At 45.4% G+C, this 27,413-nt stretch overlaps 1 protein-coding gene across 4 annotated transcripts in view; it reads left to right on the top strand.

Moving 5' to 3' along the window:
- LOC117752968 (thyroid hormone receptor alpha-B) overlaps positions 1 to 27,413 on the top strand; it is a 125,442-nt gene that overhangs the window by 8,078 nt on the left and 89,951 nt on the right. For all 4 annotated transcript variants that reach the window (XM_034570724.1, XM_034570723.1, XM_034570721.1 and 1 more), the window contains exon 2: positions 9,600 to 9,684. The gene's annotated coding sequence lies outside the window, so the exon portion shown is untranslated. The remainder of the gene's footprint in view (positions 1 to 9,599; positions 9,685 to 27,413) is intronic.

Below are 27,413 nucleotides of genomic sequence, written 5' to 3'. Positions count from 1 at the left end.
GTGTGTGTGTGTGTGTGTGTGTGAACGTGAACATCAGGTTGGCAGTCGCCGTGCGAATTGAATAATGACAGCAGCGGGAATTGTCCGCCATTGTATCCCAGCTGCAGGTGGGTGGGTTTGTGGGGGGGGGGACAGCGAGGCCAAATCTGCTCGTGAGGAATCGTCCTTTATTTGTCGTCGTGGTTAATATCTTATTTTCTGCAGTTCCAGTTTTCTTGCATTTATCTTGAAATGACGATGATTAAAGGTTCATCTCAAAAAACGATGATTAATGAGCAATGGTGATTGTGATAAACATAAATTTGGGCTTTTTCAAGACTATGCTGTGATTGAACAAGGCTGAAAAAATAGTTTCACTGCAAAATGATTGCACGATTTTGATTTAAATTGATTTGAATTTGATTTAATAAATCTAAACCTTTTTATTGAAAACAGAGCGCAGCCGTCTGAACTCGCAGCCGCACACGCTCAACATTTGTGTCTCAGATGTGAGATGTTGATGGTCCGTCTTTATCGCGTTGGACACTGGAGCGAATATCTTTGAGGTTTGGATCAGTTGTCGAATAAAACAAGCAGTTTGCACACGTCAGCTTGGAACGTCTGAAATCTTAGTGGGTGTTTTCTGACTTTGACTATGTGGAAGAAAAGATGTTTTAAAAAAAGTGTCTTGGGTGTTAATTTCTCAGAAATGCTGCTGTTTTCTTGTATCACATTATGTTTTACTGCTTATTACAGAAAGAAATGTGTGTAATTCAAACGTCTATGATTATTCTTGTCATACTTGGCATCACACGTGTTTAAATCATTATCATTCTGGCATCGCAGTGATACTTTAATGAGTTCGGGCTGATTCATGCGAAAGGTGAGTGCTTGGTTGTTAAAAAGGAAATTTGTTGGGCTCAAGGTGTGACACTAGCAAATAATCAAACGGAGGAAGGAGGAGCTGCTCGTGTTCTGGCAGTCTGCCCTTTCAAACAAAAGGAGCATCATTAAATCCTCATTTTCCCGCGAGCTGCGGCCCAGGGGCATTGTGTTGCTCGTGAACTCTGTGATTAAACCTTTTCAAACTTGAAGTACTCGTTTGGGGAGCGAAGTGGGACATGTAAACAGTCATTACTGTAACTCTGTCCGATCGCCCCGTCCTGCACACAACCCAGATATCAGTGAACGCCTCATTAATCCAGGGATTTGCTCTGAAGGTTTATCTGAGCCTGGTTTTCACCTTATTTGGAAGATCTCCAGCGATGGTTTAGGGCCGTAGAGCGAGGGCAGGTGCTGCGGAGCCAGGGCGAGCGTTTCATCTCTACCTGTTAGAGCTGCGAGCCAAGCGGGGGGGGATGGAGCGCGACACACTGGGCGGTCCGCACTGCCAACTCGATGCCAAGTGCAGCGAGGCTGTGTGTGTGTACAGGGATTGAAAGACTTGCTGATCTGGCACTCGTGCACGTTCCTCATCCGAGCTCCCTCGACTGCATCAGTCAACTAAACTGGCTCTCAGTAGCTTGAGTGGCGCACTGAAGGCAAAAACGTGCATGTGTTGGCATGTGGCAAAACCTGTGGCGCACATTGACTGATACTGTACGTGCACGTGTGCGGCCGTTGTGCGCCTGCCACGCCTCCGTGTGTTTGGTGCAGAGCACTGGCTCATGTTTCTCTTTACATAGCTGGCCCAGATAGCAGGAAACTCAATCGGCAAAGTGTGAGACAAGTCACTCTGTGATTACTGGCCTGCAGAAGCTCCGGCCACACTGGACACTGAAATCCAGGGAGGTCGCATGCAAGCTGTGAACACTTGAGCTATACGACACGCATGCATCATACAACACGTATACCTGCATGTACAAACATGCATTCACACCATCAGAGGCGCATCCAACAGCACATTCACGGTGACATGACACATGCAGGCAGTTATTTTTTGTGGATATGTTATCACTCGGACGTGCTGCAGATCACAGTCCTGTGAAGAACACATGTTGCGTTAGATAGTCGTTTGTTGTGCGTTACTGTACACGGGGAGATACACAAAGGCATTTACAGTTCATTACTCACGCAGCCAACTCCCTGTTTGTGCAGCGCTGTCCAAACTGTTTAATGCCCAACAAAAACTGTTTGACTTTGTTTAATGCAAGAAGAGTGGAGCAGGAATTTACCACCGAGCCTCTGATACTTCCTGTATCATAACAATTGCTCGTTAGGTTTGTGAATCACGACAGCAGAATGCTTTGTAGTTATTTTTAAATTGATTATAATCATCAGAAAGCCACTGTTCTTGTTGTCGATCTTTACGAGACAAAAACTGTCAAAAGTGTTGCATGTTTCTGTCAGACGACCAGGAATATGACTGTATTCTACTAAAGTGTGAAAATGAACAGCCAAACAGTCCAATTGGCCTCTGGAGCGTTCCGGGCGGAGGCCCAGCGTGACTGACGGGGGCGACACGCTGGCCGGGGCCCTGAGACGAGGCTCCGAATGCTGCTTGTGTTCTCTCTGTCGTGTCCCTGACCCTTGTCCAGGTTGGACGGGCACCAGCTGCTCCCCTGAGCGAGCTCCCTCCACTTTCACATCTGGAGTCCACGTCTCTGCCAACGCAGGCAGCACTGACCCTGCTGACCGTGTGTGTGTGTCTGTGTGTCTGTGTGTGTGTGTGTGTGTGTGTGTGTGTGTGTGAAAGAGAGAGGGAGGGAGAGAGACAGAGCTATAAACAGATGACATTAGAGGGAGGAATTAGTATAAAGAGAGAGATGGTACAGGGATCATGTGCTGGACTATGAGTTAATGTATTCTCTGTGTGTGCCTACTTGCGTGGGTTCCATGTGAAAGTACATTGTTTACAGTCCATTGCTTTCCCTTGTTATTCCTGTGTGTGTGTGTGTGTGTGTTTGTGTGTGTGTGTGTGTGTGTTTAAAGTGCTAAGCACAAGTGTGTGTGCAGACCCTTATCTGACACATGGGGATTAGTTGACCGAAGGTGACCCCTGGACTCCTCCGGCCTCTCTCTGCCTGCAGGAGTCCTCCCCCTTGTTTTTCCACACATTGTCACTTAAGCAAGTCTCTGTGCTGCTGTTCAACCAGACTGCAGCAGCTACTGTACATTCATTTAAAGGTTTCGCATGGATTAGCCCAAATGATGTATTTTCAGCATTCCTGCTAATCATTTCCTGAAGCATACCATATGTTTTAGATTGATATTCCCACCTTTTCGTTTCCTGGGTTTTCCTTTTTAATTTTCATTTCGGCGCGCTGTTAAAGGGCCAGCTCCTCCAAAAAAAAAACTAACTTATAACCTATAGTATTGTTTATCCTTCTATGATCATGAAGACTCTCCTGAAAACAAACCTTATATTATTATTTGCTTTATTTCAGCACCTTCCAAAAAGTAGTTTTGCAGTAATAGATAAAGAGAAGAACCAGACCAAGATGGCCGCCACTTTTGTGTGAGTCCAATCATGCAAAAGCACATAAATACCGCCAAGAATTTGCAAAATTGATTTAACTTGCAGCGACTTAACCGGTAGCAATGAATATGGAGTTAATACATGCGCATGTTACATATGCAAGAACCACACTGTGCACAACATAGGCTTAATTAGACCAACAGACACCCAGATTATTAAATGAAATGAAAATACCAATATGCACAAGTGCTATCGGGGGAAATATCTCCAGATTAATGTGCGTAATTACACATTTGTATATCCATCACGGTGCCTTAATACGACTCGATTTGATCCTTCAGAAATGCAATAAGTCAATGTTTCTGCCTCGGGTGAGTTAACTGATTTCGTTGTCGGGAGACGAGCACCAGTGTATTTCCAGCGAGTGTATAATTGATTATTGAATTGTTTCCATCGGAACACAGGCTTCTCATTATGCATATTAATGAACACATACGGTACATGTGCCTGCCTCACATAGGACACACACACACACACACACCCACACACACACACACACACAAACACACACGTTTCCATGAGAGCCGACAAAGAGAGTATGAAGCTGCAGCCAGTTCGAGCCTGGTCTGTTTTCACGTTCCAGTTGCTGCGATGCCACGCCGAGGATGAGGTTGGCATACGTGTGTTTTGAGTGTGTAGGGTTTTGGGGACTGGCACTGGCCTCGCACACAAACACACAACTCACTGCAGCAGCGCCAGGGACTCTGAGTCATGGAGCTTTTTTACCGTAGATTAGAGGAAGGAAGGAAATTGGGTCAGACATCTGAGAGCCAGGCATTCCTTTTCCTGCGATGGGTGTCAAGACATTATCCAATTGTACGTCGTTTTCTATCGCTGCTTTTATTTTTTTCTTGCGTTCTCTTCCTCTCATGCATGTTTATTTATTTTTTTAACTCCCCACTTTCCCTGGTCAAAGAGAGGAGAGAGTTATTGTGCTTGGCATGGCGGCAGAGGACGGGCTTCAATTTGGACACAGCCCAGCTGATCAATCTCCACATTGGCTCGGTTGCAGCACCGAGTGTGTGTGTGTGTGTCTGTGTGTGTGTGTGTGTGTGTGTCTGAGTCCATGTAACAGCTAAGCTTTTAAACTATGCAAACCAGCAGATTGTTATAAAAGTAAAGCACACTGGATTAATCCTGTGTGGAAATAACTTATTCTATACACTGAGCCGGGGAGGAACAATGAATTGGATTAGAGCTGGAATGAGCGTTGATGGGATACATGCCGCACTCATCTGCTGCAAAGTCACAATATGGGGAATCAAGTCTGTTCTCTGAGCGTCAGTCTGGACTCGAGCGGCGGCTGAACGTCTGAAAAGTGGCGTCCTCTCAGCGGCACGTCTGACATGACTGATGTGAATGTGTCGGGGTAGATCGTAAGCTGATTTGGAAAGAGGAGCTCTCTCTCTCTCTCTCTCTCTCTCTCTCTCACTCTCACACACGGAGATGAACACACATGCACTCTGATTTATACTTCAGCAACTCCGGGGGTGATTTGCATAATATGCAAACAGATGGATGTGATTCAGTGGGCGGTTTGGCAAAGTGTGAGCGAGCCTGCAACACTTCCTGTTCGAGGTCTTTCTCTGGCACCGGCAGCCCTCATACTCACTTCTGACTGGGAGTCCTGGTAGTAGCTCTGAGAAAACTGCAGCCGGGGACCCCTCACAAGTTAATCACCATTAAACCCCCCCCATGGGAAGACCATTCCTTTTAGAGAGCGGGAGGAAAAGGGAAACAATCCAGTTCGTGGAGACTTTTGCAAATGATTATTATTGTACATCGGTTTGGCAGCAAAATATCTAAAAATAGTAAAAACTTCCTGTTTTAAGTTCCCACAGCCTCGTGGGATGTGCTCAGATTTCTTGTTTAGTTCTCAAAAGTTATGGTAAAACGTACAAAAAGCAGAATTGAGACAGTTTAAAACAGAATCAGAAAACCCATAAATAAATGTTCCTGTCTGTGTTTTAAATGAAAAAGCCTGATGATGTTCAAAATCAAATCTGTCCCAAGCATCAGATACGTCTAAAAAGATGTGTGACCATTTTACATGTTTTTATGTGAACATACAAACAAAATTGTATCTGCAGGACGATTTATTCGATGTATTCTGTCGAAGTTGCAGGGACAGAATGGGTGAGCAATTCAGCTTTGGCTTGAAAAACACGGAAGGTGAAGTCTCTTCTTCTTGGTTTGTTGAAATGAGCGGTGACGACGTTAGAAAGATGCTTTTTCCAATAATCTGTCACCGTAAAGAGGATGAACGCCGAGCAGACAAGCTGGCTTATATAAATACCGTATTGGCCTGAATAAAGGACAATCTTAGTGTTAAAGATTTAATGACAATAAGGTATACAGTGCTATGGAAAGGTGAACAATGCATTCATTTCTGTGACACTGTGAACAGTTGCACCAAATTGCACACACGCATAAACATCAGTGTCCAAAACATTGGTGAAAATGGCGAAAATGGCCAATCTGGCAATGTAACAGACACCAACTCCTTTTTTCCCGAGTCTGTGCCTAAAGGTGGAAATCCGTTCTTTAAGTTCTTCCGTTATCCTGCAAGCAAAAACTCGACAAAACCCATAATCCCCTTGATGTAGGAAACAGATATTTATTTGAGGTGTTTTATTTTTCCCTATGAACTCACTTGAACCTGTCATTACGCTAAGCTAGGCTAATTGCTTCCCAACTCCGGCTCCGCACAGACAGGGAGATCGTTGTCTCGATATTTTTTGGGGGGGGGTGAAAAAAATGTTTATTTTGAAAAAACATTGACAAAAAGAACAAGATTGACGTATGGCGGATTGTTTGCCGACTTAAATGAGGAAATTTGTCCTCCAGCACGTTGCTCACAACATGTTTTTCTTGCCGTGGAAGGAAATGGGCAGACGTCTGATCGGTATCTTACTCCGAACCAAACAAATAGGTCGAGTTCCCTGAATGTTACATGATTCCTTTAAAGAAACGTCCTCAGCGGGTAAAACAGAAGCTTCATTCAAAGAGGGAGCATGCGCTGACGTGAGGAAGTCAAGGTCTCCTCAGACACAACCGCTCCACGACTTTGTCAAACCCAACTTGCAGAAAGAATCGTTGTGTGCACGGTCAGGCGAACTCAATAATCCATTACGAGCCCGGGATGAAATGTTGTTTTCCCCCTTTGATATGCAGGATGCGGTCATGGGGTGAAGGAACAACTTATATACTCTAATGCCTGTAAAAGCCACTAGTTGGGCCCATACCTTAATCTGCAGCGGCCATCTGCTGAACCTTGAAATCACTGGTGGACTTATTGGTGAGGCGGCGTGTTGTTGTGCCCTAAAGTATATCACAAGACCACAACCCATGTGTAGGCACGTTATGTTGTGTTATGTCTCTCCAGCATGGTTGTTAGGGTGAAGAGGAGAGGAGGAAAGTTATGTCTCAGACTTTCCTCTCCTTCTTCTGTCTGTTATTCTGTCTATTAAAGGTATCGGCCCGGTTTATTTAAGGTTATTCAGATTTTATTGCCTTGTCTCAGCTCATAAAGGAGAGTTTAAAAACCTCAACTTTCACTCGGGTGTAAAATATTAATCTTTAAACTTATAAGGAAAAAGAATGTGACATTTGACCCAGCTGAATAGAGAAGACGCCTCTAAAACTTTATTTTCCTGTTTGCGAATACTAACGTGAAGCTCATTCATTCAGCGTGGTGCACACGTACTGTAACGGAGCGGGTAAATGGGTTTGAGTGCTGTCAGGTTTAACCCTGCCTCCCTGGCCCCTCTTATCTGTTCAGCCTGTACTGATGCATATTTATCCCTCATTGAGTGGCTGAGAGCTGGCTTAGCATATGGATTAGCCAGAGAATCAGATGCATGGCCACACCGAGAACAGGCGGGTGGGGCAACAGAAAGATTCACCTCAGACTGGAGTCGGTGAAGGGATCAGCGGCTCAGCTGCACCTCGGTCTCTCGGTAATAATTCTCCCAAATAAAGCCGTCCTTTAAGAAACCTTACAGATGATGCTATTGGAGTAAATTATAAACTATTCGTCTTAATTCTTTGACGTCTGTTAGTAAAGTTCTTATTGTCGTCTGCAATATTTTCTTGATTTCACATTTACCTGCATCGTTTGCCCTAAAGAAGGATGATGAATAACAACACGTACATTTACTTTGACCTTTTCTCGTCCGTGTCAATTGGAACCAGGTCGTTTTGAGCACTCAGCTGCACTTTAGTGGCTTTTTCATCCGTGAACTCTCCCCACACTGTTTGACATCAGTGTTGCGTAGGTGGGGAAAGAGGTTAGTGGTGTTCTGAGCCTCTTTTTTTGGGAACCGGGCTGCAGCATCATTTACAAAGCACATCACTTGTAGGTAGGAGCACCTTGTTTTGTCTAAGCTCATCAGAGTCTCCCTCCTATTCAGAATCACATTCACTCTCCTCCGTGTTTGTTTTTCATGCAGATCTGCTGCCTGTATCTGTGCAATGTAGAAGAGGGTTAAAATAATGAAACATGTTCAATTAAATTATAGAATAGATGTTTGTGTACTGTCATATAATTATGCTTTAGTTAGAAGCAGCTGTCTCTAAAAGAACTGGGAATCTCAGTGGGAGAGAATAACAGAAAACACAACATAAGCTTGAGCTGAACTGCAGTGAGCAGCTTTAAAGGGACTTTCTTAAAAACCTCTGCTGGTATTTAAGACGTCAGAATTTTGCTAAATGCCGAGAAGTTTAGTGTAAAATACAGACAATGCATTGACCTGCGCAGCTCCTATCTTAGAGGCTTTGATTTGGGAGACGCTGGCAGTTGTGAGACTAAAATCTGATAGCGAAAGGCCACCAATTCTGTTTCATGCTTCTTTTTGATAACGCCGTCGCGTCCGTGCGCATCCGAGAAACTGTTTCATTATTTTCCCAATGCGCGATAGGAGTGGCCTCGTGTTTGCCACCGGTCCCGTCGGGTGGAAATGTGAGAACGTCGCGCTGCTTCTTGGCTGAATGTCATCACATAATTATACAACCTGGAAAAATGAGTGATCGAGCGTGCCAGAGACTGAGACAATTACACCGTAATGACTGTGTGTGTGTGTGTGTGTGTGTGTGTGTGTGTGTGTGTGTGTGTCTCTGCCGTGGCCGGAGGCTTTGTGTTTTTGGGGTTTTCAGTTTGTCCTAAAACAACATTTGTTAGATCTGTCACAAACGTCAGATTTATAATTAGACGGTCAAAGGTTAAGGCCGCTCTACGGTCACAGAACACACATCTTTGACCGTAACTCGAGAATTATTGCAGTAACTGTGACAATTTAACTTACAAATGTCCAGTTGGATTGAACGATGAATATCCAAACGGTCAAAGGTCAAATTTACGGCACCAACAAAACTACAGATGCACTTTCTTGGGCTTTATTTAACCCAAATATAGAACAGAAGGAATAATTTATAAAACCAGAACATGGGTTTGATCAGGAGTGGATCGTGCACGCTCAGCAGTGAGACATTACGCAGACTCATCATCATCTGTCTGAGGTGCGACTGCTAATTATTCACTCCTGCTGCCAGGATCGTGCTGCTTTGAGTGTAAGTGATTATGATATTTGTCTTGGCCACGCCATCTGGTTAATGTGGCCTCAAGCCTTTTATTTTTATGATTGTAGTAAACAGCAGGGCCAGTAGCATGGAGAGTGAGGCAGCTGAGGAGGTGATGGAGGGAGGACCTGCAGCACATTCCTCCACAGATACTGGGGACGACTGGTCTTTTGAAACAAGGTTCATACTATAAACTCCCTGTGAATCCTTTGGCCAGTCTAAGCCTTAAGTTAGACACTTCATTTGGCTGAAGGATTAGACTGCTAAGCCTTTTAGTGGTAAGCTGGTCACATGAAAATCTAACAGCGGTTTGCATAGACAAGAAAACCTTGCACCTCCTTCGGGGGATTTTCCTCTGTTGAACTCCCCAGACTCCTCCCATGTCATCCCTGACTTGGCAGTACATGCATCAGTGGCTATGTGGATTTCCTTGTGCTGGAGCTGCGGCTATCTGTGGGATTTGGCTAACTCCCGTGTCTTTTTTTTTTTTTGCTGCTGCTGCTGCATGTTGTTCTCTTGCTGGCAGAGATATGGAGGAATCACAGACTGTCTGTTCTGATTGCAGAGTTCCCCGTGACCTGTACGCTGGGATGAAAGCCGGGATCAAAAGTACTACAGACGCACTGAAGTGAAGACACCTGACCACCAAGGTAAGACGTGTTTTCACAGCCTTGTGTGTGTGTGGACGTGTCTCAGACACCTAATTAACTGTGAAGCAGCATCAATGGGATGTGCGAGTGTGTGGTGTTACCAAGTCAGAAGACTGGTAGGGAGGCGGGTCGGTTTTATTTTTCCTTGCTGGGACACCGTGTCTCATTTCCACAGGTGCAGATATCGGATTTTATTTTTTGGGGACGGGGTGGGGCGGGGTGGGGCGGGGTGGGGCAGTATGTATAGTGAATATGAGCACATACTGTATGTACAGCTCACTCTACTGTACACTCCGTCCTCTTCCCACACTTTCGTCCCTGTCAGGACTCTACTGTAAATTGGAAAATGATCAAAAAAATGGATTAGCGCAGCATCCGAATACCGAGAGGCTGCAGATTTCGTTTTCTTTTCTTCCTCTGAGCTTTCTGACTTGGTTCTTGGTCGGACACAGAGCGAGCGCCTTCTCTCTCTCTGCCACCGGAGCTGCACGGCGACCATTAGCCATCACATACTGTTCCCACGCAAATTTTCAAATCGGGATAATGAAACAAATTAAGCCTTGGATATATATTGTAAATGATTTTTATCTTTTCACGTTGTGTGCACAGTCACACCGTCCTTCCACCTTTGTGCAGCCGGGATAAACACGGCCACAACCCGGCACTTTATTTGACTAAGAAATCACTTTATGCTGACAAACAGTAAATGGACACACTGGAATTAGCTTGGTATGGCAACAGGTTCCCCCCCGGCCCCAGTTTTCCTTACGTCTCCTGGCAGCCGGCCCAGTGATGCATCTCACAGTTTACAGACCCCCCGATTTGCACCAGTCAGCGCTCGGCTCCAGGAGGAGGCCATATAGGCTCAAAGTCCTTAAAGGCAAGTTCTGGCACTTGGCAGCCATCTCTGCAAAAAAACCCTGGGCAGTTATTTCTGGCTATCAAGACCAAGCCCTCATCTAAACGACTGAGGGAAGAGCCAGAATACGGTTTAATCTCTTTACTTCTACCACACAGGTGCACAGATGTCACGGCACCGACATCTTACTCCTTCTCCATCCTCAGTCGGCCGCCTCCTCTCTCCGCACAGCACTTGAACAAATGCCATGTTCGGAGACTGAAAGCCAAGAATAATAATCAGCACACTCACCTGTGTGTGTGATTCCGTAATAACTGTAAACACAGTTTATGTCGGATGTTGAAATCAGCCTGATCGGCAACAACGGGAATACTTTGATTTGCTTCCTGCTTCGGCTGTTTTGTAGCAGATGATTGGCCTGTTGGAAAAGAAGGGGATACAACTGCCATCTTTGTTTTCATGGAGGATTATTTTTGTGTGTCTCTCTCTCTTATATCGACTCCTCCGTTATCTCCCTCTGTGTTGAACTTGCACTTTTCCCTGTTGCCGTCGCTGCTCGGTCTCACGAGCTGTTCCCGTCTGACAGGTCACACCTTCGCTTCGCAGCAGTTTGCATGTTCACTGGTGATCCCCTTTCATATTGCCTTTCCACCGATTCCTGTGTGCACCGACAAATGTGCAGCAGCTCGGGTTGACGTTCAGTAGCATTTTAAAAGCCTTCGGAAACACAACCCTGTCATATTGCGAGCTTTATTTCACTAGAAATACTAAATTTAGCTCTGTATGCTGAAGCTCCTATCAACACTAATGCAGATACTTGGCAAATCAAATTCTTTGCTCTGCGTTTGGGCCTCTCGTTCACATGCAAACAGAGTTCTAGGTCACTAACACTAATGATCAAACTCCTACATGTGAACATGGAAGACGTAGTTCTCCAAGTTCTTCTCTGGTATTTAAAGTATGTAGCTGATGTAGATTCTTTTAAATGCGGAGGGGAAAATATCTGTTGAAGAATATCTGCAGTATCTGACCGAGGAATATGACTTTGTCGGCTTGTAGCCAAGTCAATATTCAGAATTTTTTATTTAGCAACTAAATGTGAGTCTACAAGCAAAGATTATGGAAAAAAAACTGGAAAACACGAAGTTCACCTCTAATTTCAAAGTAATATTGAAGAGTGATGCTTCCTCAGTCGTCACTGTCAGAGTAAAACCACTATCTGGCAGAGAGACCAGTCTAAAAGTTTCCTCGTACTTGATCCAAAATAGAACCTGGCTCCAGTTCTAGTTGCTGAACAATTTGAGCAAGTGCTTGACTCCAGATGAAGAGTCTCCTGTCAGAGGGATGAGAGGGGAGCTCCCGATGCCCTCGTGCTTCTCAGGTGGCAGAGAAGAAGAAGAAGAAGAAGAAGAAGAAGCCGAGCCGCTCCCTGCCCATCTGTCATGCCCATCAGGGGAATCACTTTCCCGCCCTGGCACACGCTCTGACAAACACAGACGAGTACAACCCATCCCCCCCCCGCCACCACCACCCTGGGCAACCATTCACGGCAGCGAATACAAACACGCGCGCACATAATCAAATGGACAAACATGCACAAACGTCCACATGCGCAGAGCCGCAGACGGATACAAACACTCACTGTCTCACACGTTGATACACAGATAATCTCCGAGCGGCGCTGACATGAATCTCCAGCCAGGGAGCACCGGGGATCTGACACAACAACAACAAAAAAGGCAGGATAGGCAAACCGTGCGTAGGCTCAGAGCCAGCAGCCAAATTACTTTTATTTTCAGTTTGCCTCGCCACCTGGCCGGGTAATCCCAGCGCACGCTTTTGGACAGCTCTCGTACTAAACCGCTGTTTCAATTTGAGGGAATTGAATTCCTCGTGTGGCCATTCAACCCCTGCCCGCCTCTAACTGGAAGGAGTAATCTTTATGGCCGTTAGCTCTGTGCAGAAAATAGACACAATGAGACCATTAGAGTCAGAGGGATGTGTGCACAAGCTGCCGCTGCATCACTGTTGTCTCCTTTTCTATTGGAGACATCCGAACAAGCATTTTTCTTGATGAACAATAAACTGACTTGATAACCTGCCCTGAGGCTCTTGACTGAATAGACAGGATATAGACGTGGCAATTTGGTTTTTATTCTGCAGCGAAAGCCAGGGATTAATTCAGAAAGGCAATTAGCAAGCGTGCTGCGAGACAAGATTTCCTGGAACAGAGGAAACAATAAGTGAATAACAACGCTGACTAAAACCAGGGTGAATTAGTTTGCATTTGTGCAGCTGAGCTTGTTGTTGTGTTACGATACACGGCTTCACCTGCGTTGTAGCCAGGAGGCTTGGCCCGGGCCGCGGAGGCGTGATGTGAACGTATCTCGTTGTTATGAAAGGCGAGTGTGCCGCACGGTGTGTTATTGTCGTGCAGGGTAAACAAGGTGCAGCTGTAATGTTAGGTTGCAGCTCTGCAGAGATAGAGTGGGTGGTATTTTATGAAAGCGTGCGGTTTCTTGGACAGTTCTCTCATTGACTGAAAGGAAGTGGTTTTTGCCTCCTTGCAGCGAAGCACAGAATGTTCCTCTTTTGCAGCTTTCGCCTGATACGCTTTCATTTCATTCATTCTTGTGTTATCGTATCAGCGCCGGCATTAAGGCTGTTCGGGGTCAGACTGGAGGCTCAACAGTGCAAACCACAGTCGGCACAGAGAAGCCAGTGTTTGTGTTGTAATGTTGAGTAACATTGTTGCTGGTTATGCTTGATCACCTCTTTGGCTCTCAGCCCTGCAGAGTACAAAGGTAAACCCCAGATCTTTATGACGGCTCCAAAGGTTGCTCCAAAGTGTGTTAGTAGTTGACTTTTTAAAATCACATTTCTATGTCTTGATCTGTAGATTGAGGGCGGCTCGGTGGTACAGTGGGTGGCTCGGTGGTACAGTGGGCGGCTCGGTGGTACAGTGGGTAGCACGGTCGCCTCGTCATGCCTCTCGGCCAATGACAGCTGGGATTGGCTGAAGCCCCTCAGTGGCCCTCCAATTATAAGCGGTGCAGATAAATTGACGGATGGAAATGCAGACTGAGCGCCTGCTCCCTTTAAAAGGTGCCAGTTGAGATGGTTCTGGCATCTTATCAAGTGTCCCCCTCTTGTGCACCTTCTGTTGGAGGTTTTTCCCGGGCTATCCCCCCCCCCCCACTGGGAGGAGTCGCCTGGGCAGACCCAGAACCCGCTGGATGGATTACAAGTCCCATCTGGTCTGGGGAACTCCTCAGGAGGAGCTGGGAGGCTTAGCAGAGAGGAGAGGGATGACTGGAACCCCCTGGTCGGCCTGCTGCTGCCGGCTCGGGTCCCGGCAGCAGCAGTAGATTGATGGACATGTAGATTGATCTTTGACTAATCCACACGTTATGTTAGGCTACTGCAGAAGTCTGGATAAAGGGTGAACAACAGTTAACGCCACAGATAATATGGGCTCTGCTCTATTGGAGTCATGGCACAGAATTCATAGGAATGATGTAGTTTAGATATAGGACGTTTCCCAACGCCACTTAATGAGGCTGTGCTTCTTTAATGCCGTTGGGCTTGTTGGTCTTCAGTTACTTCCGTCTGGGTTCATCAGCAGCCCCCCCCCCCCCCCATGCAGATATACCCTGTGGAGTTTCTCATAAACAAACAGACGTGTTTACATTCAGTGCTTCTCATCAGAACACATGTATCCTCGAGGCCTCGCACAAGTACTGAACGTATTTTTTTCCCATTATAAAACATTTGGAAAGCTGATATTGAGATGTATTAGAACCAGTCTGCTTCACTTTTTTGCTGTTGCATTGCCTGGTTTTTTTTGGCCTGTGATCAGTCGGTTGGTGAAATAGCAGCAAACTGGAGCCAGGGAATGTGCATCGAGATGATTCTGTCGATATTTTGTTGGTTAATCCTTTTTTCTTTTATCTCCCTGGGATGTAACGCAGGGGGTTCTATAGATCAGTGTGTTTGTCCATCCTTCCATCTGTAATCATTTTGTTTCTGGAGCAGAACGCAAAAACTGTAATGGAATTTTTGTATGAAACATCAACTTTATGTTAAAGAACTAGTGAAGTGCTGTTTGATATTTAGGGTTTTATGAAATTTAATATTTCTGTATTTCCATTGCAACGACTTGTCGACGGAAAAAATACCACACAGATATGTCTTTATATACGCAGGGATTGACTTGTTTTCACTGGCACAGATTTACTGGATTATTTCAGTGCTTATATGATTATTATATGATCTAAATAGATATAATACTTCAGCACTTTAACGTGAACCTTTCTTGTGTGAGCGTGTCTTCATCACCGAGGGAAACGTTACGACTTTTCTTAACCGCGATGATGGAGGTTTATCCTGATTTGCTCCAAAATTCAATGTCTTCTTTTGAATATTTCTTCTAAGTCATGATATCAGACGTGACGATCTGTCGGTCTCTCGTTATAGAAACATACATATCTCTGAGTTTAAAAGAGTCACGTGTTGAACCTTCACGCAAACCGTCAAAGGCGGACGGCAATAATAAGAAGCCATGTTCCCTTTGAAGATTGACATTCATTTTAAGTCTTCAGCCGCTCAAAGGACAGGCGGCACAGCTTCACTGCTTGTCTACAGGACTGACTTCCCTCTTTGAAAGTGTATTTCTCCCGCTGCGAGAGCACTTCCTTTCATCGCTCAGATGTTACTGTGGGTTTCAGGCCGTGACGGAAGGGAAAGCGTCAGATTTTGACATATTGATTAGAGCCTGTGTCGTGATGACAGCTTGAAATGTTTGCTTTTCCCCCTGAAAATCTTCCGGGGCCCTTTGGCTCCTGCCTGGTAACCTGTGATCACAGCTCAGACTGAAGTTCGTATCCGTGTTGCATGTCACTGAAGTTCTTCATCAGCGCTTCTGAAACGCTGGCCGCCGCCGCCGCCGCTCCTGTCAGACGGCCAACTGCATATCATGGTGCGAAACAGATATGATTGTATCGAGCGCTCTCCAGTTGCAGACTGACAAAGAACGACTTCTTCGAGCGGACCAGACTGGACGCCTTGTTCTGAGTTCACAAGTTTCACTGTGAGCCCTTGTGTTCTGACACTACATTGACAAACACGCTGACAGGAACACAAATATTTAAAGCTTTGACATTTCAATCCAGTTACATACAGGTATATTTGCTTCTGTGGGTCTGTATGAAGATCAGCACTCTCATCCTCAAAGCTGTGTAGCACAAGGTTTACATAGACCGTGGCTGTAAACACAGAGATGTTACCTGTCACCTAACGGCAGTGAGGTTATTGTGTAATGCAGCGATTTCTAATCAAACACCATGATAAGACTTCAGATACACATGTTAAAGAGACACATTACACAACTGTGGGAACGGCCGTCTCCGTCAACCTAATCCATTTAACTGTTCCCCACTTAATGCTCAAGTGCATATATTACTGTTTGTGATAATCCATCCTGTCTTGAGTAATGGTATCAAAAGAGCTACTTATGTTGCCTCGTGTGTGTTGTTGCATCAGTAATGAAATAATGGAAACTACGGTTAAATCTATCACTTGTAAGTACAGTAGGTAAAGTGCTGTTCGAGTCGAGAAATCTATAATCCCATCGTTAATTAACAGTTCTGATGATGGATGAAGCGTTAATGTAAACCTGCAACAATCAATCAAGGACTTCATCAATCTGTGTCAAGTTTCATGCAGAAATGTTCGTCCTTCTAGTGGCTCCAACTTTTAATTTTAGACCCAGATATGTGACTGATCATATAGCATTTGTAGATCTGTCCTTGGGTTCTCAAAACTCCTGAAGGACATTTCTTCATATCTATTTCTTGCGAGACAATTTAGCAAGTAATGAAAAGTGAGAATATACAATGTTCCTCCTGCCGTTGTTGTCTTGTATCTGCTGTGTTCGTGTCCGTCTGTTAATCGAGCCCCGTACATCATGAAGCAGTTCAACGAGTTCTCAAACAAAGAGACAAGAATCCAGGTCCTTTGTCGCTGCATCTCCAAAACAATCCATATGTTCTTTTTATGATGTGACAGCTCCATCAACAGGACGTCAGTGTTTTCCAAAACTGTTACGAACGACCGTGACAAAAGAAAAGAGTCATGCGAGCGTGTCCTGATCTGCTGGTGAAGATTGCTGAGAAGATACGGAACATCATGTTCCTGCTCTTTTTTTTTTTATTCCCTCCCAACAAATGTGTTTATTGAATTATTGAAAAACTATTTCAATAAATTCACCCAACAAAGAAATCTTTAGTCACAAAAAACAGGACGAGTCATAACAAGGCACAGTTTAATAACACTGTGCTTTGGAAAAACACACAATGCATCTTGAGATAGCGGAAATTTAAACATATAAGCAAACAGAGATAATAAAAAATACCTTTTGATGTCAGCAAATATGATTAACGGCAAATTTACAGACGTCACGATCGTGGTCATTGTTAAAGCAAACAGCGTTGAGAGTTGGTGATAAACAGGATCTCTGAAGTATTCCAACACGTTTTTCTACTGGGGGGGGGGGGGGCCTCCCCGGGTTTGTGCTTCTAGTAATTATGGGTTTGTGCTTCCAACCAACTGTCACCAAGTCACTCTGACACGTTGTCTCTGACTCGTCTCTAGATGCTGGATTCTTGAAGCGATGATGCATGTGTAAAATAAACAGGGTCAAACAAACAAGGATGTTTCGATAAAAAATCTGAACTGTCGACCGGCCCAGATATGGCGTGTGCGTGAGCGTCTCCTCTCACTGGTCGGTCATGTGAACACGCTGGTTCTTAATGCTAAAATGCTTTTAAAGTGGTCCCACCTCAGGAAGTCACGCTGATCTGCTGGTAGGATAGAAAAGCGATTTTTCTGTTTGTTTCCCACAGCTGTTCCCTCGAACACATATAAGGACCTACTGTATTTCTTACATTACAAATTTGCCCCTCTCGCCGTGTGCCTCCTCCTGCACCCCCCACCCTCCCTCGGCTTAATCTCTCCCCGAGGCGGTGTCAGTTGAGGCTCAGAACAGGTGCAGCAGGGAGTGATAAGAACACACAAAGTTCCTGCTCACACAGTTGGGCCCCCCCCCGCCACATTTATGTATGTAATATACAGTCCGGTCTGCCAGCGCGCCGCCATCCACATGCAAAAGGAAAAAAACAGGTTCAAAGTACTCGACCAGATGCCTCTTCTTGTTAAATTCTGCCCTGGCTGGTTGTGCTCTCCCCTCCTGTCAGGGTTCAGCTGCATAGGATTATAGATAAAGATAACATGTATGGCCCGGACCTCACAGTGTCTTTCACCTCGCGCTAAGGACAGAAAATGCTGCACGTCTGCTGCTTTACAAGTTTAATGAGTAACACATCAGCCCGGAAAAGTAGCGCGGTACAGTATAGCTTGTTTGAAGAGAAAGTGGGTCATTCGGTTGCACATGCATTGAGGGAGCACAAGCAAGAAGCAGTGTGTGTGTGTGTGTGTGTGTGTGTGTGTGTGTGTGTACGTATCTGCGGTGAGTGGGATCTGATAGTGTGAACTCTGCCGAGCGGTAATCTCCACGGAGGGGAATGGGTTTAAAGAGTTGGTGTTAATTTCAAAGCTCCCCTTCCGCCCAAGAAAGGCCGTCTTTGTGGTCCACGGGCACCTCGAAAAAACAAAAGCCATGAATATCCAGCATGTTTATAACATTCAGTCCGCTGTAAACACAGGCACAGAGCAGTGGATACAGCAAACATTTCCATAATCAAGACCAGAGCCCTTCTCCTTCTGGAGGGGGCAAAGAGGAGAAACATAGGAGGGGACAGAAAATGTCGAGGGGGGGTAAAGAGAGGGCAGGAATGGACGGAGAGTGGTGGGCAGTTTGGAGAAGGGCATTCCAGCTCTTTTGTTGTTTGGCCACAAGTATTCCAGTCTTCCCCGCTCGCTCCTACTCCTCCGCCGCACAATCGAAGTGAACTTTGGAGGACTCCAGTAAAGGCGGGGAGGAGTGAGGAGTATTAAATGCCCGGGGTTATAGGAACGCTGGCTCGCTCGTACACTGGCCGCTCTTTCAGCTCTCCACGTGGTCTGAACCTCGGCTAAATCCACTCAGCGCAGTCTGGTTTGAGTTTTACGCAGGCATGTGGAATTGTTTCGGGGAGTTTCTGTCCCTTTACATGCGCGCTATTAAAGACAGACGAGGGAAGAAGCGATTCATTTAATATAGGGGGGGTTCGGTGCAGTTTGCTGCAGATTATAAATGTGCACACACAAACCACCTCCCCCACCCGCACAGCTGAATGTGTGCACAAACATGTACAGTATGTTTCCCCCCTCAAACTCATTCCAGCAGGTAGAGACGGGATGGGCGCAGGAATGCATCAGTCTACTTCTTGTGCCGTATTTGGAAGAGTTCCAGATCAGTGAGCCGTGATCTACACCTTCTCATTAAAGATGTAATTCTGCAAACTCGTGGGCTGGTTTCAACATGCTACGACTACTTAGAGCCATACCGGGACTTTTTCTTTCTCTCCCTGCATGACTGTGAGCACAGAGGTCCTGTGTTCTTTGAAAATTCACACCTCGATTCAGCCCGATCGGTGGATGGACGTTAATTGAGCGTGAGCTTTAGTCTCATGAGGGATGTCATTAATAATTTCCGAGCGATGCAGGAGGCCAGAGATATGACTCATTTGATCTGGCATGTTAGTCTCGAATGACTGGTGAGCTCTCATTCTCTTCCCAGTTTTATTTACCTCGATTACATAAATTGCCCAGGTGCCTTTTGGCAAAGCACCTCGTGTGTGAAACCCCAGCCAAGTCTGTCAAGGTGAGTTTAGCTGAGATTGTGCCAGTGTGGTTTGACTCACACCTCTTGTGTGTGTGTGTGTGTGTGTGTGTGTGTGTGTGTGTGTGTGTGTGTGTGTGTGTGTGTGTGTGTGTGTGTGTGTGTGTGTGTGTGTGTGTGAGAGTGTTTTCAAGTGCTGTTAGAACCTGTGTTCGGTGTTTGACCGTTGGTCAGAGAGGCCTGCGACTCGTATTTATCTTTCCCCTGCATTTGAATGCTGGTTGAACCTTATGCACTAAAATGAAACAGCTAAATATACATGCATTTAAAATGTCTGGCCTGTAATGTTGTTTTTTAGCCAGAAATAAAGACTCAATGTTCATTATGCCGTGCTCTCAGAAAATGTGCCGTCTCAGACTTGACCTTTAACCCCTCTACACGCCGCCTCAGTCTGAGCAGCGCTGCTGAGGTCACATCAATCCAGTTCTCCTGACCCCCCCCTCCCTTTGACAGCTCCTTGTCGTCACGGTTCCAGCAGGTGGAACAGTCTCAGTAGATAATCTCAATTTCATTTTGAAACATATCCTGCAGCCCCTTCTTACCGTGAATACCTGAAACACTCGTCCATTGCATGTGTGTACATTGAGTGGCTCAGGTGGTAGAGTGGGTTGGCTATTAATGGTGTAAGGTTGGGTTTGAGCCCTGGCTCCTCCTGCATGATACATTTTAAAGTGTGAACATGTAGAAATTGCTCCTGCTGCTTGTATGTGGGGCAACATAAGGTACGCTGTCTGGAGACTGGGCAGGTAATGCTTTTTTTAAGTGTAAGAATAACCTACTGATTATTATTTTTCATTTATTTTATCTTGTGTTGTGGAAAGAAATGGTGAAAAATGTCCCAGTTCAAGATGTTGTCTTTAAATCGTTTGTTTTGTCAAGTTAACAATATCGAATAATGACCTGGAACAAGTGAACTCGACCTAAAGAATATATCAACTTATTACTTCAACCTAATATAATGTAGAATAATATCAACAAACTACAAAAGTGCATTCTCTGACATCGAGTTTATATATTTGCTGAACTCTCCACAAATCATTTGAATGCTGCAGGTTTTCCTTTAATATGATTTGTGCAGTGATGCATTCTTACACCACGTCCTGGTGTGAATGTTTGTGTGTCTATTTCCGTCCTTATTTGTGTGGCATAAATATGTATTTGTGTCCTTGTGTGGTGTCGGGAGTGTTCGTCACGTCTGTTTGTTTCTGTATCTTTGTCTCCGCGTGCATGCCCAAGGCTGCAGGCGTCCATTTAAGTACAGTGTATGTCTGTATATGTGTTACTGCGTGTCACTCCTCCCGTCTGCAGCACTCTCCGTGCGCGTGCACGTGGCAGTGGGAGACGAATGCAGAGGCATGCCTGGGGATGTGGTCAGGAGAGGCCTGTGTTTTATGGAACATACTGTACTGAGCCACGCCACTGCAGTAAAGGTGCTATAAATAGAAGGTGCTGATAAAGAGGAAGAAAAAAGGGGACTCGGTGTGAAACAGACTCACCGAGCCTGTTACCGCACTCAGCCGGCGGCTAAAGGATCCCTGCAAGTCCAGGCTGAGGGAAAACCAAGGTACACACCAACCGAGAGCCAAGGACAGAATTAAAAACCACAACTTCTCTCCGATTTACTTTCTGATTTATGTGTTTACGTAAAGGGGTTTGGGTTTCAGGACTTGATGTATTTTATGATTTTCATTGGGGAAGTAACTCACAGGCATATACGTTAACCGTGCTGACACCACCAGGGAGGTCTGACGGAGAATCTTGTGTCTGCAAACACAGCACACGTTCCTCATTGTGTCTAGAGGAACATGTTGGAGAATGTTGGTGTAACGTGCGTTAGTGTTGAAACATGTAAAAGGGATGATGAGGTTGGGCTCTTCCTCAAATCCACGTGATTGTAGCGTAACTCTCTAGACATCGTGTTTGAACACGACCCGACGTGGACCCTTAGAAAAACCCACCCAAACCCAACAGGCACAAACAGACCCGTCCCCATGGAGATCTTTTCATATCCAGATAGTGGGTCATGTTCACTTTGTCCGCCATGTTTGTTTGTGTTCCCTTTCCCACTTTGCATCCAAGCAGTGTGGAAAACTATCGCCGTCAAATCGTCAATCAAGAGCTTGATAAAAAAAATGTACAGCCCTAATCTGCAGACTTTCTGACCTGATTCGAAGCGGACTGCAGAAACACCTGATCTAAAACGTGGGTCTGACTCTGAATCAACACCGGCAGCAGCTCCTTCAATTAACGAGCAGCGGTGCTTGAAAAGGGCGGTCGCTTTCCTGCACTTCACTCTTCACACCCTGACTCTCACTTCAGAAATCTCTTGTGATAAATGATAGAGGATAATGTGAAGCGACACACCCAGTGATTAGGGCCAGATTAGTAACTGGGGCTCGACTCTGGACCTGGTTCCTGGTACAAGAGACTGTCCTGATCTCCAGGAACCAATAGGCTCATGAGGACTCCTGCAAACTGAAGAACTACCAGTTAGTTAATGCTAAACGTCCATCCATCTAAACAACCCTAACCGGCATTGGGCAAAAGGCCGGGTTCACCCTGGATAGGTCGCTGGCGAATCGCAGGGCTGAGACGCACAACCATTCACACGTATCGGCCATTAAGGGCGAAGCTGAAACACCGGGAAGAAACATGCAAACTCCTCACAGATTGTTGATGATTTATCAAACTGTTGTACGATGTCGATTTCCATGCTTTTTTTTTGAGAGAGCTGCAGGAAACTTCCTGGTGAATCCTTCACCGAGGCTAGTTTTCTGGTGGTTGAGCATGAGAAACGAGAGGAGTCTTAACCCCTGTGGTCGGTGACTCATTCTCAGGAGGAGTTTAGTAAGTTCTCAAACAGATTGTTTGCCCTCTGAACCAATAGGTTACAATAGGGATTATACTGATGAATGAAGGCAGGGAGCCTTGTTTGCTTAGCCTAAGATAAAGGTGAAATGCATATAGATGGAAGAAAGGACATGTATCCCTTCCAGCTAGTAGCTCGTAGACCTACAGCTTCGCTATTGTTGTTTTACATAAGTCTTCATGCTTTAAACAAATACTTGATTAGGTGCCTACAATACATTAACGAATGCCTATAAAAGGCTGAACACTTTCCCAAACGTATTTACCCCCAAGGTAGCGTCACATCAATTTGGAAAAAAAACATGAATGAAATGAAAATCAATTTGTTGAATTCTATTCTGAGTGTCTTTCAGGCTGCATCAGTCTCAGTCCTGGTTCTTCACCGTAGATGTTTGGTTTCCCCCAGAAACCTGAAGCTCGAAGAGGCTAAATCCTCAGCCGACACCTCGTCCTCTCAAACGACACGTTAACACACTTTATAAACTTCGGCGTTTCTTCTTTTCCGTCTCTGACTTTTGTCTCACTTTTCCCTGCTCTGCTTTCACTCTCCTCTCGACCCTGATCTGCCCTCTTCTGCTTTTATTCTACCTTGTGTCATAGCTGCAAAAATCACTCCTTCAGATATCCCTTCATATCGACGTGCAGTGATGCACATAAGCACATGAGCACATGTGACTCGCTGGGTGTCTGTCGGGCACCCTGCACACACTGCACCCCCAATGTTCCCATTTGGAAATCCCCCATTTCCCAGAGTCTTGTTTCTCCAGCGTGTCTGCGCTATCTCTCTCCCTTTCCCGCTCTGTCTTTCTCTAACACACACACACACACACACACACACACACACACACACACACACACACGAACACACACTCGGTTATTTTATATTCACCACATTCCCTTTTTTCCTCTCCTCCTCCTCCTCCTCCTCCTCCTCTTTTTCTTTCTTTACACACCAGTTCTGGGCTTGGTTTTTTATGGCCGGCCCCCTGCTTACTGTGTTCCTTCAGGAATTTTGGCCCGTGTTCAAAAATCCTAAATCAACTACAGACTGTTACAGCGCCCTGGGCCCCTTCGCTCCGCGTCTGTCACCCCACATGTTGACCCCCGGGAGTGTTTGTGTGTGTGTGCAGAAAGAGAGCTGACAATCAGACCTCTGACAACCTGTCCCAAGACGGGGGGGGGGGGGGGGGGGGTTGCTGACTGTTGGATCGCTCTCGCCTCCTGTCGCTACCCCTCCTCCCTCCCTGCTACTTCTTTCCTTTTCGCTCGTTTGCTTCCCGTTTGCTTCGTTTCGTCATTACCTGATAAATTGGCCAGCGGCGTTTGACTAACCTCCGTGACCCACGTCACTCTCCCGCTCCTTCGGGGGGGACACTGACGTTTGCAGCCCCGAGTTTAAATCTCTTTATTTCTGACGCGTATTGAACGTGATGCTTCGAGTTCATCAGTTTATCACAAGTCACATCTTTGGTGTCATTTTTCAAAACGGCCCACACAAGAATATTAATCTTACATTTAAAGTATAGCAATTCAATTAAAGCTTGTCCTTGGCCCGATGGATAAATCCAGGGAAGGAAATTAACAAGATGAAGAACAAGGTAATTCTCCAGTTCTCTCTGCCGTCTCTGAAACCTCAGACATATTCGGAGCAGAGGAGGCTCATGAATTATCCATTTTCTGTGTAAACTAGTTTCAGCCTTGCTGTTATTTAGGGCTATACATCTTTTTGCTTTTAATCTAAGTGAGAGTGTTTAATATTCAGGAGGTCACGAGGCCTCAGAAAGAGCGTGCACAAGTTTTGTTTGATATTTATGTTTACACGTGCGTCACTTTGCGTTCGGCAGCCTAGTTCTAGCTTCGACTCTTTTCTAGTTTTGTCTTTTCTCTTCCAGAGTTTACCCCCGCTCTGCTTTTGCAGAAAGGAAAAGAGAAGAGAGTAAAAACCCCCCAAAAAACAATGTCAAGTGGAAAAAAATTTGTTCTACAGATGTCGTCTGTCTTGGAGCCAAAGGCTTAGTTGGATCTAGGATTGCTTTCTCTATCTATCCTTCCTGTCCTCGGCGGAGTCTGCCTCCTTCTACCTCTGCGTGACCCTTCTGTCTCATTCTCTCATCCCCTCTGTCTGGCCTGCCACACACATGCCGATTAACAATTGGCTTTAATTGTTTTTATTGCATTGGGCGTAGTGCGATGCTAAGTTCTGCTGAGCCCCCCCCCCCCTGTCATCGGTCCCTGTGCTGTGCTTTCATGTGGCTTTATTTACACAAAACGTAGCATGTAGAGAGCTGCTCAAGACGGCGTTCAAGTGTTTTGGTGCATGTGTGAGCGCTCAGATGACGAGCCTGCTGCACATTAGTCCAGTGATTTAGTGGGTCTGTCTGTGGCGCCATCCTTAACCCCTTCTGCCCGGACCCGTCGTGCACCCCGCTGCAGCGAGCATCTCTGGTAGTCCATTGTATCTGGTCTGGTTCAGATTTACAGTTTGGTGGCTCCTCTGAGGGCGGGGGAGCACATGTGCAGAGCGGATGTGTTGTCTTGCCTGTTCGCAGCCCGGCCAGCTCCCTCACATCTCGCCAGTTCTCTCTGTCGTGTTCCAAACTGGAACCTCATATTATTCATGCTGTTTTTGTGTTGCTGCAGAGTGACACCGTGCATGTTAACACTTAGTCCAGTCCTGACTAATTCTGTTCACAGTTACGTTTTGAAAACTAAAATGATTCTCAGCAGAGTTCATATCGACACCAAGGACCAACAGGCCCCTGATGAAACCACATTTAAATTCACGAGATCCAGGTTTTTTTGTTGGATCTGCACCGAATTGCACAAATTCATAAATATCAGTTCCCTTAACACGTCTGATTTACAACATTTTTATCTTGATCGAATGGTCACATTACACATTTCATTTAATGGCTGTGCAGCAATTTGATATTAAACAAAAAGGCATCAAACCTTTGAGATTGAAAGGGTGGATTAGATGTGTGTGTGCGTGTGTGTGTGTCTCTCTGTGTGTGTCTGTGTGTGTGTGTGTGTGTCTTAACAAGCTCTCTGTCAGTGCACGTCCTCTGTTACACTGACACTGGTTCCTGCTCTCAGCTGGTAAACCTGCACTAATCCCTCTGTCCGTCATCTCCCTCCGTTCCCTGCTCACAGTGGATGTAAAGTCAAAGTGTGTCTATTCAGTCTGAGCTCCTCGAAAGCCAAACACAGTTAAAACGACCTCCTCTCACTTGTGTGGAAATCAAACTATTAGTATTATTTCCCATTTTTCAAACTTGAAAACTCATCCAGAATTGTTATAGGACCCAATGAGATGAAGCGTCGGCAGTGCAGTTGCCCTAAAGAGCTGCTTGTAGCAGTGTGTTGTTTGTGGGCATCGCGCACAAAGCTCGTCTGTTCCACGTCTCCAAATTATTCAGCTGTTCAAATAGCTCTGGTGTTGTGCTCATTGACGACTGTTTCCCCAGCTACAGAAACAATTGACAAATCAGCGCTTTGTAGGTGGGATTGAGAATGGCAGACATAATCGTCCTACATAACCAGCTACGTAATTTACATTCATGAAAAATGGTGACCGCTGAACGGCAGCGAGTGTGGATCATTGTGAGAAAAATGCTTTTAGCACCAGCCTCCGCACCTTGTGTGTCCAAACTGATTGTTTAGGGTAAAAAGATAAATAAAAACACAAACTTATCCAAATCCCCCCGAGGAAGCAGGAGAACCCAGAAACAGCTGGAGACGCGGTGATCAGCTAACATTGGCCACAGATACATATCTACGTTCATCAGATTGGAACCTGGCATCGAGGTACAAATCTTAAAGAAACACTATACAACTATTTACCTAGAATCGCAGCTTCAAAATTAGTTTGATGGTTCAGTGACTTGGAATTTGGAGAATGGTCATAAACAAGCAAGTGGAAGAGCGATGTTAAACTGTAGAAGTCATTTAAAATCAGCGTTTACCTCAGAAAACTTTTGCAATATGAAGAATTCTGAGCAGAGTTCGGTGGATTTGTTGCAGAGGCAGCTCTTCGGGTCCAGGAAGCCGGGGATCCTGGGTAATATCCAGCGTTCAGTTGTGTTTCAGTATGTGGGACGACGCAGTCAGAGCTCCACTCAACACATAGATAGACTGTTACGCAGTAAAAGTTACATAGTGAAGCTTTAATACTGTTTTATATGTTTGATTGTCATGAAGATCGTAGAGTTATTCATTACTGGAGCACTACTGCAACTTCTCAGCAACTCAAACTAATTCTTTCAGTGCATATGTTACATTATACTAATTAGCTAATGATAAATCAGGGCAAAACAACACAATCAACGCCCTGTCATGAGTGAATAATGTGAAATCCTGTTACACCACCGTCTGTGTTGTTTCATCACACAGTTTCCCCCCCCACAATGTTTTCCAGGCCTGTTTGCTTGTTGACACGTGTCTTTGAATAACCGGCTGTATTTTAACATGTCAGATTCTCTGGTCGATGGAACAGACCTGACTCGCTTCAGCATTCTTCTGCTGGCAACTGCTGGCAACTCTATACTTATTTCATATCTTCAAATGAGTACATCAGCTCTTTGATCTGCCAGTGCACAATCTTTCATGAACCATTATCAGATGTCGACGCCACAAGCAGACTCGCACACCAGCAGAGAGAGAGAGAGAGCAGCGGGTTTCCTGATCCAAGTTTTTAAAAACGACCAGTTCTCTCACTCTATCTAAATGTTTCCACTTTATCACAGATTTGATCCCCCGTCACACGCTGCAGCTGTCACCTCTCCGGTTCTCCGAGCACAAAGGACGAGCGTACAGTTACTCCATAAGGAGCGTGTCTCTGTCGGGGAAACCGGATCCAGCCAAAACATCGTAGCTCATATGTTGAGCCATCAATTATGTACAATGTGAACGGCATCACGTTTTTCTGATGGTGTTACACATAGTTATCACCCTGCGTGCCTGGGTAGCTGGAAGCAGACGGGGTTTTTTTGCCCCTGTCTAACAACACATGGTCGGATTTTGGGGAATATTACATTTGGAGCTGATTGGTCTAAAGGTCAATGTCAACAAAATATCAGCAATAGTCCAATTGTCATTTTTCCCTAACGGATACAGATTCCAATACCTCGACTCGGTGTATCGATCGATACAGAGTACAGATCC

This window comes from Hippoglossus hippoglossus, chromosome 19 (genome assembly GCF_009819705.1).
Source record: "Hippoglossus hippoglossus isolate fHipHip1 chromosome 19, fHipHip1.pri, whole genome shotgun sequence".
Classification (NCBI taxonomy): Eukaryota; Metazoa; Chordata; class Actinopteri; order Pleuronectiformes; family Pleuronectidae; genus Hippoglossus; species Hippoglossus hippoglossus.
Note: the sequence above shows the minus strand (reverse complement) of the source record. Positions and strands in the feature narration are given on the sequence as shown.